This window comes from Pan troglodytes, chromosome 7, assembly GCF_028858775.2.
Source record: "Pan troglodytes isolate AG18354 chromosome 7, NHGRI_mPanTro3-v2.0_pri, whole genome shotgun sequence".
Classification (NCBI taxonomy): domain Eukaryota; kingdom Metazoa; phylum Chordata; class Mammalia; order Primates; family Hominidae; genus Pan; species Pan troglodytes.
Window position 1 is genome coordinate 104,410,516 of NC_072405.2, and position 13,792 is coordinate 104,424,307.

Sequence of the window (13,792 nt, forward strand, 5' to 3'; positions counted from 1 at the left end):
TGTGGCATTTTATCTGAACTACCTGTAATAGTTGGCCAACCGTCTGCGTGGAATTTTTGCCATTTGTCAGGATTTCCCTCAGATACAAGGACTAAATTCAGACAGTTACTACGGCAATTATTTGAGAGACCAAGCACACCCTTTGCAACATAGATCAGAGGGTTATTATTATTATCTTTTTTTTTTTTTTTTTTTACAAAAAAAGGAGTTTTGAAAAGAAGGCCTCGGTTCCCAAACTGTGGCTGCCCCTCACCCAATGGGCACCACCACCACCACCACTTGCTCAACAGTAGACCAGGGCACCTGCTTGCAGACGGGAACCAGGGCTGCTGGGCTTGCTCTGCAGGAACAGTGCCTCATTTGAATCTACCACACAACAGAAGACATGGGAATCCTGCCGCAGCCTGAATCTGCATCCAGCCCGGATAACGACAAAGGCAGCAAACATTGACTGAAAACAATTTGCTGCATGCACCGATAAGACTTGGTGGTGAAAAATTATCTTGCTGATTTCTCAGAACAACTCTGTGGAGCAGATGCTATTATAATCTACCTCTTAAAGATGAAAAATCAAACGATGAAGACCACAGAAATTAAGAGACTTGCCCAAGGTCACAATGCCAGGCTAATTCTCACTCCCTCTGAAACACAAATATCCTGATGATGAGACACCAAGTATCATTTAATCCACTACAGATCTTTCCAAAATGTTGAAAAGGTTTTTTCCCCCTACTTTGTAGCTGCTCTTTTTTTCGGATGCTGACATGACCTGCCCCGACCTGCCTGGAGGAAAAGGCTGCCTTGGTCTGGGAAGTTTTGTTTCTACTGCAAATGTATCTCTGTGTCTCACTATTTCTCCTCATTTCTGTGCTTCACCTTAGGAATCTTCCCTTTTTTAAATCAATCCAAATGCTATGGGTAGAATCGTGTCTCCCTCCCCCTCAAAAAGCATATGTTGGAGTCCTAACTTCCAAGCACCTCAGAATGTGACTTTATTTGGAGTCTTTACAGAGGTAATGAAGTTAAAATGAGGTTGTTAGAGTGGGCTCTAATCCACAATGACTGATGTCCTTCTAAGAAGAGATTTGGAGACAGGCTCATCCACAAAGAAAGAACACTGTGTGAATGTACAGATAGCCATCTACAAGCCAAGGAGAGAGGTAAGCAGGAGATCCTTCCTTCACAGCTCTCAGGAGGAACCAACCCTACTGCCATCTTGATTTTGGACTTCTGGTCACCAGAACTGAGATGATAAATATCTGCGGTTTAAGCCTCCCGTTCTGTGGTATTTTGTTAAGGCAGCCCTAGCAAATGAAGACCCCATGGAACTTTTGTTTAGCCTGTGCTGCTGTCCCAGGACAGAGGTGGCCTCACAGGGGGCTCTGCTCAGTCATTAGACACCCAGGGACCCCCCGCATCCCAGCAGCCCACCCAAGGCTTCCTTGATTCTCCCACCAGGCTCCAAGCTCCCAAGAGGATTAACGGCATTCATTTATTTTTTTTTCAGTGACATAATTAGGTTCTTCTTAAGAAATTTAGAACACCAATTTGTGAGGATAAATTCCATTCACCAGGGCACACACAGATTGCAGGTAGCCCTGGAGCTGAAGAATAGCTTTGAGTTTTGGTAAAATTTGCCAGTCCATGGTTTTCTGATCAGCCTTGTGCTGCTTTGTAGTCTTACATTTCTCTTTTTCTGTGTCAAAGATCTCACCCTCCTACTGACTAGGCTTCCACAACTGCTTCTTAAAGTAGGCATCGGTAAGATGTTTTGGGTTTCTCACACTGCTGGTATCGATTTTTTTTTTTTTTTTTTTTGAGACAGTCTTGCTCTGACGCCCAGGCTGGAGTGCAATGACGCCATCTCAGCTCACTGCAACCTCCAGCTCCCAGGTTCAAGTGATTCTCATGCCTCAGCCTCTCAAGTAGCTGGGACTACAGGTGTGTGCCACCAAACCCAGCTAATTTTTGTATTTTTAATGGAGACGGGGGTTTCGCCATGTTGGCCAGGCTGGTCTCGAACTCCTGGCGTCAAGTGATCCACCCACCTTGGCCTCCCAAAGTGCTGGGATTATAGGTGTGAGCCACCGCACCCAGTCCTGATATCAATTTTTAGGGAGGTGGTGATGACAAATTTCTGGTGTGTCCTTCACAGAGGAACGCCATGGAAGACCAGAGGTCCAGCCACAAGTAAGAAGCTACTGCCCAGCTGCTCCAGGAAAACCACCCTCCTGCCTTGGTGGCACCCAGGGAGGATGAGCAGAACGGTCTCGAGGGTCGTGCTGGCTCCAAGTTTTCTCACATGCTGACTGCAGAGTTTCTTGCGATGGCTGGACAGCTTTTGAGGCACATCTCTGTTGGATAATATCAAGGCATTTTGTGAAGTTTGAATAGCCAGGCATCACCATTCTTGTCACCTCAACTGGGTTTGTAACGGTTGCGAGATTCTTCTTTTCAATCTTGGGTTTAGCAGCTAAGTACCTCCTCTCGTACATGGCCTTTCTGGAATACATAGCAGATCAGGAATATCTGCCAGTTCCTCCAGTGAGGACAGGATATGGGCTGCAGCAAGGCTTCCCCTTCTTGGGCTTCTTAGCTCTGAGGTTCCCCTTTTCACCTTGCCACTGGCAAAGCCTTGTTAGCTTCAGGTTTCTTCTCCTTAGTATCCAGCTTCTCAACTTTTTCTCCCACCATCTTGCAAGATGGGAAGGTGATGTTTAGACGCTCTTGTCATTTACCGATTTATTTGAGTAAGGACGAGGAGTTTCTACGTCCCAGATCTCCAAATTTACAAGTCAACACATAAGCATTGATTTTTGTCCCCCGTGAAAAAAGCTAAGTGATAGACAAATCTTAGAGTCAGTCATCTCTTATTTATTTTTTAAAAAGCATGAAGGGCTTTGAATTAAAATAATTCACCTAGCACTAAGGCTGAGCCATGAAGCTTCAAAGAACAAAGAAGTTGCAGAAGGAGAGAGCTACAGAATTTGTTTTCAAATATCCTAAGGTAGTGTGGGCAGGAAGGGATGTGACTGGAATTCATAACACCACCAGGACCAAACAGTACCAAATATCCTGTGAGCCATTTATTTTTCCTCCCCACTGTATATTGCTAAGAGTGGCATAAATTATAAGGCAAGGCCAGATAGATATAAAGATCAGATGAAAATCTCGCCCAAACCATTTTTCATCGATTAATGTTCAGATCTGCCACGCCCATCTTTTTGGTCTGGCTCACAGATCTCTGGCACCAATTGCATCACTCAAGGTTTAGAGAACCGCAAAAGCATCTGACCAATTTGGACTTTTGACAAATTAAGGACCCAATTAAAGTGGCCATTAATAAGCTAGAAACAAGCAGACAGGTATAAATCTGGGCTTCTGCCTCACACTTCAAACAGATTACTCCACATGGGGAGGGAATGGGCAGCTGGATGATTTGTTTTTAGAGCAGAGAGGAAGACAGGGAAGAAGGAAGGAAAGGAGGGAGGGAGGGATGAACATACATACATAAACATAAGCCCAGCTTTCTGTCACTAAACTCTGTAATATAGATATGCCAATCTTTCAGTATATGAAAATCTGGATTTACACACATGCAAAATTAGAGGTGATGATTCGTTCTACCAATAGGTTCATGATAGGGAAGATGGGCTCACGGGAGGCTAAATGGTCCCCTGGAGAATTTAAAATGGTTTAGATTGATATAATCAATTATAATACACATTACTAGCATAATTATTCTTTTTTTAAAAAATGTTTGTCTCACTTTTTCTTTTTTTAAAAATTTTACTTTAAGTTCTGGGATACATGTGCAGAACATGCAGGTTTGTTATATAGGTATAGACGTGCCATGGTGGTTTGCTGCACCCATCAACCCGTCATTTAGGTTTTAGCCCCACATGCATTAGGGATTTGTCCTAATACTCTCCCTCCCCTTGCCTCCCACCCCAGGACAGGCCCCGATGTGTGATGTTCCCGTGTCATGTGTTCTCATTGTTAACTCCCCCTTATGAGTGAGAACATGCAGTGTTTGGTTTTCTGTTCCTGTGTTAGTTTGCTGAGAATGATGGTTCCCAGCTTCATCCATGTCCCTGAAAAGGACATGAAATCATTCTTTTTTATGGCTGCATAGTATTCCATGGTGTATATGTGCCACATTTTCTTAATCCAGTCTATCATTGATGGGCATTTGGGTTGGCTCCAAGTCTTTGCTATTGTAAATAGTGCTGCAATAAACACACGTGTACATGTGTCTTTATAGTAGAATGATTTATAATCCTTTGGGTATATACCCAGTAATGGGATTACTAGCATAATTATTCTTATTAAAGAAAAGAATAACAAGTTCCAAGAAATATTTGAGAGAGGTGTCATGTTGTTCCTGGTTGGCTTTTGTTCCCCCAGTGCTCCCCAAGACAGAGCAAGGGAAGGATCAGCTGGGGAGAAGAGGCCTCTCCTCCAAGTCTCCCAAAACATCCCAGCATTGAATGGAAGGGGGGCCAGAGCAGTCACAGGAAAGGGAGCCACTGACCTAGGGACAACAGTGACTGTCCCACCAGGGCACTTGCCTGATGTTGTAACCCATTTATACCTGAGGTTGCAATTTTTTGAATTTTTGCAATCAGACCTTGACGATGACCTTGTGCAGAAGGATATAAATAACTCCCACATGCTTAGTGTTCCAATAATGGAACACTAGGCATAAATGGGTTTTAAGCAGGTAGCCAGGAAGAATTTCAGCATTGACTTCCCTCACGTGTGCAGCTATATACCCGCAAAAACCCTAGAAGGTGGCAGGGGGAGACCCTTTCTCCCCCAGATCTAGCAGAACAATATCACAAGCATCTTCCCTGGACTAAACAGGAGGACTGGAATCACTATTTCTCATAAAGGGTGGCTTGACTTTTTTTTTTGACAAAGTGTTTCTTTATGTATTACACAACATTTCTTTATGTAATATAAAGTTTACGGATGAGCATTTTGTCAAGATAATAAAGCAACACATCCTGGCCTTGGAAATTCAGTAGGAAGTAAATCTAAATTAGGTTCCATCCCATAGGATTTAGACACTGAAGGATCGAAAGAAAGAAAGAAAAGAGAAGAGAAGAGAAAGAAAAATACTCTAATACCAGTTCATTTGCAAAGTGACCCAAGGCAGGAATTTTAATGCCGAGAATGTGCAGTCATGCTTAAGTATGGCAGGTTCACTTTCCAATTTCAGTAATTAAATCGTAACTGACAATTGGGATGGGTAGGAGAGGAAGGGAAAATAAATTTAATTCTGCTTGATAAAAGGTGCCAGACCACGATGAAATCTCATTCATGAATTGTTTTTTTTTTTTAATCATTGGAATTGTTTTAAAAAATAGCAAATGCTCAACAAATGCAAGCTAAGTTAAACACTTTGGACAACTTACTTGAACAACACAATCATATAATGTGGGTCCTGTTGTTATCCCACAGAGCAGGAAGCTGAGCTTAGAGCGCTTGAGAAGTGGTGTGAATGCAGGGGCCAAGCACCAAGCCACTCCGCTAGATGGCCTCTTGGTGAGGAAGAGAGCTCATCTTTAGCTTAGATGTTAAGGGAACAAATCTACCATTTCCATTCTCCTTGTTTGTCACTTAAGAACAAGTCCTAATATTTTTAAGTAATAAGTATATGGTCAAAAATGAATAACTCAGAAATATCATGAATGAGAGAATTCCATGTCAGTCTTACAGAATATTTGAAGAGAAATTTTCTTTGTACCACATACACAACAATCAAGCATAGCTTAGCTTGTTACGTATTGCTTAAGTGAAAAAAAAAAAATCAACTTTAGTGTAGTTAATACCTCAGCCACTAGGGGAATACCTGCTTTTATTAAGTTAATATTTCTTGTACCTAAGTAAACATTCCTTCTTCTTCCTGTCTGTTCTTACAAGTAACAAATAAGTAGATAGATATTCCCTTAAAATTCAGTGTGTCTTTCTTTGGATAATCAACGAGCAGTTACAGAACAACTAGCCCCATTCTAAATCTGATACCTGAGATTTCTGAATCAATGCAATTTTATGTCAAATCTATACATCTCTACCCATGTGAACCAGCTTCTGTTCAAGCACTGTTTGTCGGCCTCCAGAGCGAGGAGCATGACAATGCCCAGCTTTCCTCCTCAGAGCTGTTGCTGTTAATGTGGAAGAAAAATGAGGGACACATCCTTCTAGACATTTTTTTTGACAATGGAACAAGAAGTAGAGTTTCTGCCAGGATATATTTTGCACATCATCCAGCTTTTTTTTTTTTTTTTTTTTTGAGACAGTTTCTCACTCTGTCACCCAGGCTGGAATGCAGTGGCACAATCATGACTCACTGCAGCCTCAAACTCCTGGGCTTAAGGAATCCTCTCACCTCAGCCTCCCAAGTCGCTAGGACTATAGGTAAGTGCCATCATGCCTGGCTAATTTTTAATTTTCTTGTACAGGCTGGGTCTCCCTATGTTCAGACCTCCCAGGCTGGTCTTGAACTCCAGCACAAGCGGTTCTCCCTCCTCAGCTTCTCAAAGTACTGGAATTACAGGAATGACCCACCACACCCAGCCATATTTTGCCTTTTGTATGAGAAAGGAGGAGGTACCGGAAATGTAACCTTCACCTTGAACAGTGATGACTTTTTTCAGGGGTCATCTGGGTGAGTTTCAAAGGATGCCCCACCTGCACCTCACCCAAAGACTTATATGGGAACCATGAGAGGGGCTTTAAAATGCTATATATATAGCAAAACCAATAGTTTTATTATTCTCATATTTTTGAATCCTACTTCCTGAACATAGAATTAGTTCCTCTCTTGCATAATGGTAGATGCTATTTTTATGGCATCACTGATTTTTTTCTTATTTTTCTAAAGAATGAAACAAAAATTTCTCAATTCATCCTGAGTCACCTACTTGAACTTTCTCATGGAACAGAGTGCTAACATTCACTGGATGTGTACCATGCACCAAGCAACATAGTAAGCTCTTTACCTACTTATCTAATTTACTTCTCACAACTACCTGGTTAGGCAAGTCTCTAGTGGCAGCTCTCTGTTCTGTGCCCACAGGTTGGAAAATGCTGAAACTGGCCTAACCCATTTGGCCAACCCTGAAGACTCATATGGCCCCGTAACTCACTAGAAACCCTCTCTCAGTAAAGGACTCGCTTTGTTTCCTGGTGAGAGCTGAATAGCATCCAACTTCCTTTCATCTAAACATGTGTTTTTTCTTCTTCTTTCAAATAATGCCTCATTTGCTATTTAAGCTTTTGAAGAAAAATAAAGACAAGAAAATATTAGAGAAGGCACTGTCCTTCCAATCTGCTGCTTGGCATCCCCTACCACAGAGGGCATCTGTCCCTATAAAGTCACCTGTCATAAAAGACCAAGACAGAGGCAAATATCGGACCATTGAAGATACCAATAAGCTGTGTGTGGCTTAACATAAAAATAACCACACATTAGCAGGTGGTAACTCCACCACCAAGGCCAAAAGCAGCCCAGGAAGCTGATTAACACGCACATCAGCCTCTTCTCTCACTTGTGAAGGCAGGTCTGTCTGTCTTCAATTCTTATTCTAGTACTTTTACAAAAAGGCTTTTCTTCTTCTCTGCATGTTCCCTCCCTTGCTGTGTCCTAGACAATTCTAAGAATCCCAAATTGAATCTCATTCTCTGAGAAGTAGATAGAATGACATGCTTTTTGAGAATGTGATTCCAACCCCAATTTCTAGAATACAAGAGCCCTAGAGCATCTTAAGACCAGGGACTTTTATATACTCATCACAAAGAATGGATGTGATACTTGTTTAAACATCAGAGAACTCAATTTCCCCTTTAATTCCACTGCCAAGCTTGATTTCACTGCAGCCACTTCATCAAATGAATTTATAAAATATGGACCAATGAAAAGAAACTACAAAAAAAATTGTGCTCCATAAGCAAAACTTGTCATTCCAGTAACAAATTTCCCTTCTCCGCATCTACATAGCCCACCTCAAGGAACAAATTTGTCAAGCAACTTTTTAAGTGCCCTCCCCCTCCATCTACTTTGTCCTTCTGGAATAAATATGTTACTGACACAGTTAAGACATGTCAGCCCTTACCTTTCTGTAAGTCACAAAATGGTGGTTAAAAGTCCTTTTCTTCCATTCAGTGGTCGAGACTCTTGCTACGACTGGAGTATCTCCCCCGGGAACGCTCCCTCTTCCCTGCTTTGCCTCCCAGCCTCTCCCTTCAGCTTCAGTCAAACATTAACCATTAACATTTTTTATTGCTCTTCGAGAGCCACTGGGTATCATAAAAAGTGTCATTACTTTTACTCCAGGAAAGAAATGACTTTGTATCAAAAGAAGTTTAACTTACATCTAATCCATCTCAAAACAGGTTGCTACATTTTTCAATGTAGATGAGTCAATGAAAAGACAAGAAGTTAGAGTGGAAAAGTTTTTGTGTATCCAACTATCTCTAGAGTGTGAGGTTCATGACATCAAAGACTTTCCATATTTTGTACCCCCAACACTTAGCACAGGAGACTTGATCAGCAAATATTTATGTAGATTCCATCTCAAACACAAAAGACGGAGCAGGGGCGCCATGTCTGAGCAATGACACAGTTCATTGATAACCAGCCACATGAGACATCATAAATGACTCAGAAGACATGAGGAAAGACACAATATGGCTGTGCCTGCTTTTGAAATCCAAGGGTCCCTTCCAAAGTCTGCAAGAAACAACCGATAGCAAATTTCCCCCAAACACAAACCAAGTCCTTTTCCCCGCCCCCCCAACAATTCAGGGAATGGATTTACCTAGGAACAACTTATTTTTCCCCAATCAAAATGAGGTTTTTGACTAACCAATAAAAGCCAATGCCCCCAGATTTCTCAAGTCAAGGCTTCTTTTAGACCAATTCCTGATTTCCACACTTTGGTCACTCTGGGAATCCACACTGAAGGTGAGCATCAATGTCATGTCTGTGTCCGGTGTGTTACACTTGGCCCTGTTTCTGTGGATCTTCTCATGTTCATTTCTTGGCTTCTCCTGAGCTGAGGTTGTGTTTTCCATTCCTCTCCAGGTGTGCATCTGACAGAGGGAAAGCAAGAGAGCCCAGCCCACTCTCTAGAAGGGCTCCCTCCTTTCCAGATTTCATGAGAAGGTTTCATGAGTGCTCTAAGCCACTGTGGGAATAGACCTCATTTATCCCCAGGACCCTGCAAGTGAAACCATCTAGTTGCATGCCAGCTGTTAACATCCGTGGTGGACTGGTGGGTTCAGCAAGGGCCCTTCTTGCTTTGTCCCACAGCCAGCATCACTCATTTAGAAGAATGAGGTTATTGAGGCTAAGCACTTCTCACATTCTTCACACCTCTGCCCTCCCATTAGCTGAATAAAGTGTGCTTGTTCTACAAAATCAAATCGCTTCCACTTGCCACATGTTTCAGTTCCTGGAATCAAGGGCAAGCGTCTCATCACACAGCATTGTTCATAAAGAAGTTTGGGTCTTCTTCGAAAATTTTAAAATAATAAAGTGCTTTTAAATTTATGAGTTTTTTTTTCAAAAGTAAAGTGCATATGTATCATTTATAGTCATTGTTTTTCAGCAACAATAACAATGTTCATGACATGTTGGTATATCAGTTAAAATTCTGTTTTCTCATTTAGCATATCTGCAAAGTAGATTCCAGTTTATAGACAGAAAACGGGGACACAGAGAGCTTTTATTTCTTGTCTAAGTCACACAGCCTTTGACTACAGAATCGGGACTGCAACCCTGGTCTGATTCAAATCCCATCCTATTCACTACAGCTATAGACTCTGCCAGATTTTTTTCCTTCCAGCTTTATGCGAGTAATAAAAAAAAAAAAAGTCCAAGGACAGAAATCCCTGCATGAGCCCATTCCTGTTGGAAGATGGCCAAGTTCCAAAATGGGGTTCCCCTGTACATCACTTGCTATCTCTAGCCCCCAGCTTCCAGCTCAAAGAATTAGGTTAATTAAACACTGAAAATGCCTAAGCCACCCATCAGATAAATTAACAGGTGATTATTGCATTTCTGAATTACAGAGGCTATTTCTGTACTGTGGGATACCAGGTTAACAAGATTCTGAGAGCTGTTCATATATTCCTTACATGGTTTAGACATCCTTCCAGATTAAATCCAAATGTTAAGAATGTGCACGTTTCAGGTAGCCACCACTGCATTTTAGGAACTCATTTTCATGAAAAGTGAGACATTGCTGGTTCAATAGACTTGCTAATAATAGGAATAAGGAAAATGTAATTGATAAATATTACTGATTTAATTTTCCAAAGCAAAGGAGGTATGATTTATAGGATGAAAACAACTGAAGGCCAGGTGCGGTGGCTCACACCTGTAATCCCAGCACTTTGGGAGGCTGAGGCAGGCAGATTACCTGAGGTCAGGAGTTTGAGACCAGCCTGTCCAACATGTCATCTCTACTAAAAATATCATCTCTACTAAAAATGCAAAAATTAGCCAGGTGTGGTGGCAGGTGCCTGTAATCCCAGCTGCTCAGGAGGCTGACTCAGGAGAATCATTTGAACCTGGGAGGTGGAGGTTGCAGTGAGCCGAGATTGCACCACTGCACTCCAGCCTAGCCGACAGAGCAAGACTGCATCTCAAAAAAAAAAAAAAAAAACTGAACAAGTGAAAGGACTTGGGCTAATGCTTTCAACTCACAGCTTCATGGTGGTGAAAACATTTCAACACTTTTGTCTATAATGTTTTAAGCATTCCTCCAATATTATCCCTAGAAAATATATAAGTAATTAATTTATGGACATTTGTAAGAAAGTCTAGATAGCCTCCCAGACAAAAAAGTTATGAAAACTTGGAATTATTCCTAAAAGTCAAAGCATGTTACATTTCTAATATTTATATTCTTTTTTATTTTATTTTATTTATTTTTTGAGATGGAGTCTTGATGTCCCCAAGGCTGGAGTGCAATGGCACAATCTCAGCTCACTGCAACCTCCGCCTCCCAGTTTCAAGTGATTCTCCTGCCTCAGCCTCCCATGTAGCTGGGATTACAGGTGCCCACCACCACACCCGGCTAATTTTTTATATTTTTAGTAGAGACGGGGTTTCACCATGTTGGCCAGTCTGGTCTTGAACTCCTGACCTCAGGTGATCTGCCTGCCTTGGCCTCCCAAAGTGCTGGGATTACAGGCATGAGCCACTGCTCCTGGCCTATTTTTATTCTTTAAAACTCAAAATGAAATCTATGAGTGCTAAATTTCTCAATTTTTCAAGTACTTGCATTTTATGTTCTTTATGTGTTACATACTACACATTCAGAATATTTTATCATGAGTCCATCAACACACAACCCTCACCTAACAGAAGTGTAAAATAATATTTTAATTACTTAATATCTATCTTGCTCTGTTAACTTGATGATGGCAGAAACTTTGTCTTCAATTAGTACTCAATAAGTACTTCTTAGGACTCAACTCCATTCAGTTATTTAATTCAATAATTCTAAATAGTCATGATTACCTGCAGGCTCAACCAAGGCCAATAGGAACCCAGAAAAGCAAATAATTTTGAACCCCCTGAAACCTAGAGTTCACAGTTTTTGTTCCACATTTATTTAGTGGAATGAAGTGAAACTAATTTTCTGCTAGTCATTGTTTTAGGCTGAAGCAGAATCTTTCTTAACTACTTTTGCTGGCCAGGACAGAGTCCATTTTCTGATAAATTTAAGCAAAACAGGTCTTACTTCCATGTAGCTCTTACTTTTTTGGAGACAGGGTCTCGCTCTGTCACAGGCTGACAGGCTGGAGTGCAGTGGTGCGATCTCGGCTCACCGCAGCCTTGGCCCCTCAGGCTCAAGCCATCCTCCCACCTAAGCCTCCCAAGTAGCTGGGACTACAGGCACACACCACCATATCCCATTTTTTTTGTAGAGATGGGGTTTCATCCATCCAGGCTGGACTCCAACTCCTGGGGTCTAAGATCTGCCCACCTCAGCCTCTTAAAATGCTGGGAATACAAGTGTAAGGCACTGCGCCTGGCCTATACTTACTTCTGAGTTTGGGTTTGGGGTTTTTGTTTGGAGGCTTCTCTGTTGTTGAGTTTTGTTTTTGGCAGTTTTCCAAACCAGAACACTTGAGAGAATTATCACAAGATTTAAAACTTAGATAACAAAATGAATCACTAGTTCTAAGTAAGAAACACTGAATCATACATAATGCTGTTTAAAAATCTTAGCTGACAGCCACCTTGCGATATTCTGAAAAATATTTAAGGAAGATAGTTTGAGGTTAGTAAAGATTTTCTTCCCCACTATCTACTCTGACAGAAGTGGACCCACTTTGTACTTTGTTTATTCCAGGAAGATTTTTAACTTCATCTATAGATGCTGGCTCCAAGCAACTGCCCAGAAGGCGGGGCCCTCAATCTGGCTCCAGCTATGCATGCCATGAAGTTGCTGGAGAATCTCATGAATGGGATGGCTAGTAAGTATTCACATCATCAGTTGTACATTGGACAAATGCCTTCCAGGTCTTTCCAAACTGGAGTTCACTAAAACTGGGGCTTACACTATGAAATCCTGGTTCAGGGTATGTCCCTGGGTCCCTTGCTCTGTTGCCCAAGCTAGACTGCAGCATGCAATCATGGCTCACTGCAGCCTCGACTTCCTGGGCGTAAGTAATCCTCCTGCCTCAGCCTCCAAAGTAGCTAGGACTACAGGCAAGTGCCACCACACCAGCTAATTTTAAAATTTTTTGTAGAGATAGGTTCTATGTTGCTCAGGCTGCTCTTGAACTCCTGAGCTCAAGTGATTCTCCTGTCTCGGTCTCCCAAAGTGCTGGTATTACAGATGTGAGCCACCATGCCTGGCTGGCACTCTGGATTTCTGATGCAGGTGATTACATAGGCCCTTCTGAGAAACACTAGCTTAAGGAATCATTGCTTTATCCTCCAGTAAATATTCTTTAGCAAAGCCTATTCTGAATTGAGATGAATTACCCCACCATGTAGAACCCATTTCTGCAGGAATGTCTGAGATAATGATGCAGTCGGTCTGATGTTGAACACGCAAGCTGGATCTGGTAGACATGAGCATGCTCATCTTCCCTCAGACATTTTTTTCTCAGACAGCTAAGCTTTTTATTTGATCTTGGATTTTCTTTAAATTCCAAGAAATGACCATCATCTTATTGGTTTTCTGAGACCTATCTCTGTCTCTTATCAGATTTCACCTAACAAGCTTTTGCTCCCATCCAGCTCATGCTCAGATCACAGTGTCTGGCTTCCATCTTCACTGCTCCACTGAAACCACCCTCACCGAGGTTGCCAACAACCTCCTCATGATAATCAGATGGACGCTTTTCAGTCTGCACCTCACCTGACCTCTCACAACTTTCAACACCATGGTGAGCTCTCCTCAAATTTCCCTTTACCCCGGCTTCCTTGCCAATACTCTGATTTTCCTTCCACCTCTTGAGCTAGTCCCTTGCAGTCCTACTTGTGACTCATCCAACTCCTTGGGCCCAATCCCAGGTTATCCTGTCCTGTCACTCACTCTGTGGAGGTCAACTCTGCTCCCATCTACTTGCCAACATCTCGAGTCTCTCTCTAGACGAGATCTCTCCTCTGGTCAAAGCTCTGGTTTTCTATATCCAACTGACTATTCCACAACTTCCCCAAGGTGTCCCATGTGCACAACAAACTCCACACAGCCATAGTGAACTGTGCTGTTTTAATTCTCCAAAACATACGCCTCCTAGAACACTACCCCTTCATGTT

The 13,792-nt window shown here is 42.1% G+C and overlaps 1 protein-coding gene and 1 pseudogene across 4 annotated transcripts in view; both read right to left on the reverse strand.

Annotated features, from left to right (window-relative positions):
• CDH17 (cadherin 17) overlaps positions 1-13,792 on the reverse strand; it is a 90,426-nt gene that overhangs the window by 73,141 nt on the left and 3,493 nt on the right. The window lies entirely within an intron of this gene.
• Positions 1,462-2,820, reverse strand: LOC100614031 (large ribosomal subunit protein eL6-like; annotated as a pseudogene).